The sequence below is a fragment of the Silurus aristotelis genome, assembly GCF_946808225.1.
Source record: "Silurus aristotelis genome assembly, chromosome: 6".
Classification (NCBI taxonomy): domain Eukaryota; kingdom Metazoa; phylum Chordata; class Actinopteri; order Siluriformes; family Siluridae; genus Silurus; species Silurus aristotelis.
Window position 1 is genome coordinate 31,419,740 of NC_139579.1, and position 6,196 is coordinate 31,425,935.

General features: G+C 39.3%; 1 long non-coding RNA gene across 1 annotated transcript; it reads left to right on the forward strand.

Annotated features, from left to right (window-relative positions):
- Window positions 1-2,809: 2,809 nt before the first annotated feature.
- On the forward strand, window positions 2,810-6,196 carry LOC310727583. The gene is made up of 4 exons (XR_014534047.1): window positions 2,810-2,944; window positions 3,030-3,145; window positions 4,450-4,527; window positions 6,027-6,196. It is a non-coding gene; the product is annotated as an uncharacterized lncRNA (long non-coding RNA).

Consider the following 6,196-nt stretch of genomic DNA (forward strand, 5'->3'; position numbering starts at 1 on the left):
TTTTGTGATAATTGTAATAGAAATCAATCAGTGTTTGACTCATTAATATCATTCTATTAGTAGATCAGTGTGCTGAGTCACATTCGAGTCTTTTCACATAAACTGAGGTGATTAAGTAGAGTCTTGTGATAAAAATTATAATAAGAACATTATAGTTATCATCATATAGTAAAACATAGTACATTGGATATTTAAGCACATTTGAAGGCATTTTTCAAATATATTTTTACTCAAGTGAAAGTTTAAAGGGAGCATTTCTACTTTTACTTGAGTCATATTTTACCTACTGTATCTCTACTTTTACTCAACTACATGCTTTGTGTACTTCGTCCACCACTGCACTGTAGTACCCTCCTAGAATATCTAGCAACTGCTATGGAACACCATAGTAACACTCTTGCAACAACCAGGAATACTTTAACAACACCCTAGAACCTACCTAACAACAGCAACAGCATAGCAACCATCAGGAAAACCAAAGCAACTGACTAGCAATACCATAGCAATACATTAGCAAACAGCCTACCAACATTCTACTCACAACTTAGCGACACATTAATACCTAGAACCCATCTGTAGAAACCACCTAGCAGAACCTTATAAACACTTTATCAAACATCTATAATGCAATAGCAATATCATAACTACACTTTATGTGCTGCTCAGGCACACCTAATTTCCTGAAACACAAGAGCAACCATCAACCAAGCTGAAAGCACTCAATTATATAGGATTTCAATTTGGATAGGATGTGCTAGCAATACATTTTCTCCTGAACTAGGAGACCAAAACCTGTTCCAGCCTAACGATGACTCTAAGCACAAAGCCAGCTTCCGGAAGATAAACTTTATATGGGTTGGAGTGGAAGATCTCCTGCTGTAGACCTCTGACCTACCTACAACTAACCCTAACCCTAACCCTAACCCTAACCCACCCCAGGCCTCCTCACATCATCTACATAAGTATCTGACTTTACTAATCCACTTGAATCTTCACAAACAGAGTTGAGAATCTAGTGGAACATCTTCCCAAAGAGTGGAGGGTATTATAACATCAAATAACAACTTGGGTTGTCCTTGTCCCCTTTAGTCCGGATGACATGGCATCCCAGTTTTCCCAAAAGAACTTTAAATTTTGATTCATCTGACCACAGAACAGTTTTCCACTTTGCCACAGTCCATTTTAAATGAGCCTTGGCCCAGAGAAAACGCCTGCACTTCTGGATCATGTTTAGATATGGCTTCTTTTTTGACCTATAGAGTTTTAGCCGGCGATGGCGAATGGCACAGTGGATTGTGTTCACCGACAATGTTTTCTGGAAGTATTCCTGAGCCCATGTTGTGATTTCCATTACAGTAGCATTCCTGTATGTGATGCAGTGCCGTCTAAGGGCCAAAAGATCACGGCCATCCAGTATGGTTTTCCGGCCTTGACCCTTACGCACAGAGATTGTTCCAGATTTTCTGAATCTTTAGATGATATTATGCACTGTAGATGATGATAACTTTAAACTCTTTGCAATTTTTCTCTGAGAAACTCGTTTTTGAAATTGCTCCACTATTTTTCACCGCAGCATTGGGGGAATTGGTGATCCTCTGCCCATCTTGACTTCTGAGAAACACTGCCACTCTGAGAGGCTCTTTTTATACCCAATCATGTTGCCAATTGATCTATTTTTTTTTCATTTCATTTCATCTTCTCCCGCTTATCCATAATTCGGGTCGCGGGGGCAGCAGTCTAAGCAGATTCCCCAGACACTTCTCTGTGTCCAGGGATCGGGCTGTCAAGGCCCCCGCCTTCGACTGCTGCCCAATCCTCTCAGCACCGGTCCCTTACGGTCACTCCTGCAGGTGGTGAGCCCACGGGAAGGCGGCCCCACGTCGGGGTCCTTGATTTATTTTTCTTGTAAGGGTCCCCTGGAGCATAGAGGGTTAAGGGCCTTGCTCAAGGGCCCAAGAGTGGCAGCTTGGCAATACCGGGGCTTGAACCCCCGACCTTCCGATCGGTAACCCAGCGCCTTAACCGCTGGAGCCACCACTCCCCCAATTGATCTAATAAGTTGCAAATTAGTCCTCCAGCTGTTCCTTATATGTACATTTAACCTTTCCGGCCTTTTATTGCTACCTGTCCCAACTTTTTTGGAATGTGATGCTCTCATGAAATCCAAAATAAGCCAATATTTGACATGACAATTCAAAATGTCTCACTTTCAACATTTGATATGTTTCTATATTCTATTGTGAATGAAATATAATTTTATCAGATTTGTAAGTTATTGCATTATTATTCACAATTTGTACAGTGTTTCAACTTTTTTGGAATCTGGTTTGTATATACATATAGGTTGATAGTTAAACTTCCACGTTTTAACAATTATTATTTTCTAGCCAGTACATTTTAAATGACACCATCAACATGGCAAAAAGGAATTGAAGTCAGCCATTTTAGCCGAGCTTGGAGCTCTACTTCAAGAGCCAACGTTTTATCGCTTGTCACATATGTAACGTTACAAACTTATTATGGAAGGTAGTGACGTTTTTTTCACCTCGTCCCACAGTGAAAAGTAAATCCCCTGTTTTTGTGTCTGAAAAATGAAGAAAAATTAACTATAATTGTATTTTATAAAAACATTTGTTATTTGAACAAAAAGAAAAAATCTCGGAATTGTCAAAATTTCAGCATTTTCAGAAAAATGCTGACAGGGTTTCGCTTTTTTTTTTTTTTATGACACTCACTGTGTTGTGGTATTTCTGCTGTTACTATCAGCACTTTTTTCTTTTTCAAAAAAACAATTTTAACCACAAACAACAAAGAAATTTCTCTTCAATGGGTGTCAAACCTCAGCCTTATCTCACGTCTTTGTAAAATATTCTGATAAATTGTTGTATTTGAGGTGGGAACATGTCGCCTGTAATTCAGCTCGGATTTCTGCTCTTGTGTTTAGGTGAGTTTTATTTCCGAATTATTGAACGCCTTATTGACTTGTTGTGATTCTAACAATTATGCGTATTCGCCTTCATTCTTCACAGGGGTTGCTGATAGTTGTGCTGTTTCTCATGATCCAAGAATGAAAAACATAACACAGAATGAACTGATGAGCCTCAGCGACAGCTCACCACATGAGCAAGGGGATGACGAGGAACAGGTTGGACTTAAATTTTCTAGATTTTGATATTAACACCGTAATCCCCCACTTTATCACGTTTCGAATCTGGCGGCCCCCCTGGTTTATCATGGAATTGCATTTGCCACATAATTAATTAGTTTGGCTGATTTTCCCGGTCTCTCGTGGAAAACACCATAGACCAAAACATTTATAGGAAATTGTTTTTATGGAGTTTTATGTTGAAATAATGAAATTTATTAACAAAAATAGAATTATTAATTATAAAATTAAGTAAAATGTTAATACAGTCTTCTTCTTCTTCTTTCGGCTGCTCCCATTAGGGGTCGCCACAGCGGATCATCCGTCTCCATACCACCCTGAGCTAAAATGTTAATACAGTACAGAGCAGAAAGTAAAGAATGCGTTGACAGTATCTTTAATGCAGCATCTTTTTTGACATCATAGGACACTTCAACTTATAAACAAGCATAGAAACTATGCATTGGCTACTACACAACTCAGTATAGAGTTCTGTAGTAGCCAAAAAAAACTTTTTTTCGGGTGGCATCCGTTTATCGCTTTTTTTTGTTAATCGCAGGTGGTTTTGGAACGTAACCACCGCGATATACGGGGTATTACTGTATAATATTTAAAGAAAGGTTTGTTGAGGTTTGTATTATTATTATTTACTTACTGGAAATAATTTGCCATTGTTGAGTGCATTTCTGGTTGACCATTTTTCTAAAAAAAAAAAAAATTATTAATAAATATAAATATTCAAATCTACAAAGCAACACACATTTTAACAATAAACAAATAAATAAATAAACCACCGAAAAAAACGTTCGTTTTACTGATGCGCCAAGTCTCGAATCAAGACGATGCACACATCCGGCAATTAAAACCGTCCATCTGAAAACAGCAAAAGTTCAGTTTTTACTTTAACAGGGGATCCGACTGCCCTCAACACAGACAGTGCAGTCAGATCCCTGTTAAAGTAAAAATGGAACTTTTGCTATTTTGCCTCTTTCAAACCAACTACCTGCATGTTTTCCCTCACCACATCCATAAACCTCCTCCTTGGTCTACCTTTTTTAATCCTTCCTGGTGGCTCCATCCTCAGTATTCTCCTACTGATATACCCCATGTCCCTCCTCTGCACATGTCCAAACCATCTCAATCTCACCTTCCTCACCTTTTCTCCAAAACGTCCTACATGCGCTGTCCCTCTAATAAACTCATTTCTAATCCTGTCCTTCGTCGTCACTCCCAACGAAACCTCAACATCTTCAGCACTAAACATTCTGAACACTGCTTTAATAAATGGAATGGTGTGATTTCAGAAAGGAGCGATACGCTGTGCAGCTTGCAAGAAACTCATGTCGAGGACGATGCCTTCGATCTCCGCAGATCTAAAAAAGGTAAAGCCAAAAGTTCAACAGTGTGCAATATAAACGTGTCTAATGTAAATGAATCGAAAAATGAACACACTTAGTGAAACATATGTACATTTATTACAAAAGGCAGGTACTGATGTAGGTGAGGAGGCCTGGGGTGCAGTCAGCGTTCCAATTCATCTCAAAGGTGTTCAGTAGGGATGAGATCAGAGCTCTATAGCAGGCCACTCAAGATTCTCTACAAAGCATGTAAACCAGATCTTCAACATTCTGGAACAGATTTGGGTTTCCAAGATCAAGTGAATGCAAAATTATATTATAGCGCCATCTAAAGACGTTCTGTACAATTGAGTGCCTCCATATTTTTGGTAACATTTTGGAAAACTACCACATATAACAGGAAAGGTCAGATGACCCAATACTTTTGGCAATATAGTGTATATATATATATATATATATATATATATATATATATATATATATATATATATATATATATATATATATATATATATCTCACCGGTCACTTTATTAGGTACACCTTACTAATACCGGGTTGGACCCCCTTTTGCCTTCAGAACTGCCTTAATCCTTCGTGGCATAGATTCAACAAGGTACTGGAAACATTCCTCAGAGATTTTGGTCCATATTGACATGATAGCATCACGCAGTTGCTGCAGATTTGTCGGCTGCACATCCATGATGCGAATCTCCCGTTCCACCACATCCCAAAGGTGCTCTATTGGATTGAGATCTGGTGACTGTGGCGGCCATTTGAGTACAGTGAACTCATTGTCATGTTCAAGAAACCAGTCTGAGATGATTCGCGCTTTATGACATGGCGCGTTATCCTGCTGGAAGTAGCCATCAGAAGATGGGTACACTGTGGTCATAAAGGTATGGACATGATCAGAAACAATACTCAGGTAGGCTGTGGCGTTGACACGATGCTCAATTGGTACTAATGGGCCCAAAGTGTGCCAAGAAAATATCCCCCCCACCATTACACCACCACCACCAGCCTGAACCGCTGATACAAGGCAGGATGGATCCATGCTTTCATGTTGTTGACGGCAAATTCTGACCCTACCATCCGAATGTCGCAGCAGAAATCGAGACTCATCAGACCAAGCAACGTTTATCCAATCTTCTATTGTCCAATTTTGGTGAGCCTGTGCGAATTGTAGCCTCAGTTTCCTGTTCTTAGCTGTCAGGAGTGGCACCCAGTGTGGTCTTCTGCTGCTGTAGCCCATCCGCCTCAAGGTTCGACGTGTTATGCATTCAGAGATGCTCTTCTGCATACTTCGGTCGTAACGAGTGGTTATTTGAGTTACTGACCAACCCGTCTGGCACCAACACCCATGCCACGTTCAAAGTCACTTAAATCACCTTTCTTTTTTGTATTTCAATAAATAAAATGTATTTCCTTTAAATGTAACCTTCCTACGTAAAAACGTGTACTTGGTTCAGACACTGGACTCTATGTTTAGCATGAATTGTGAGTTTCTTTCTTTTTTTTTTAGAAACTGTGGAGAACATGTCATCAGTTCGTGAAAGCGTATCAGCCTTTTTGCATGTCGCGTGTTATGAAGATCCACAAAACCGTGATGAATTTTCTTTACCCGAACAATTCACCATATGATGCCTGTGTTAAATTTAAAATGTGTAAGAAAAGTCAAACAAATACTTAAAT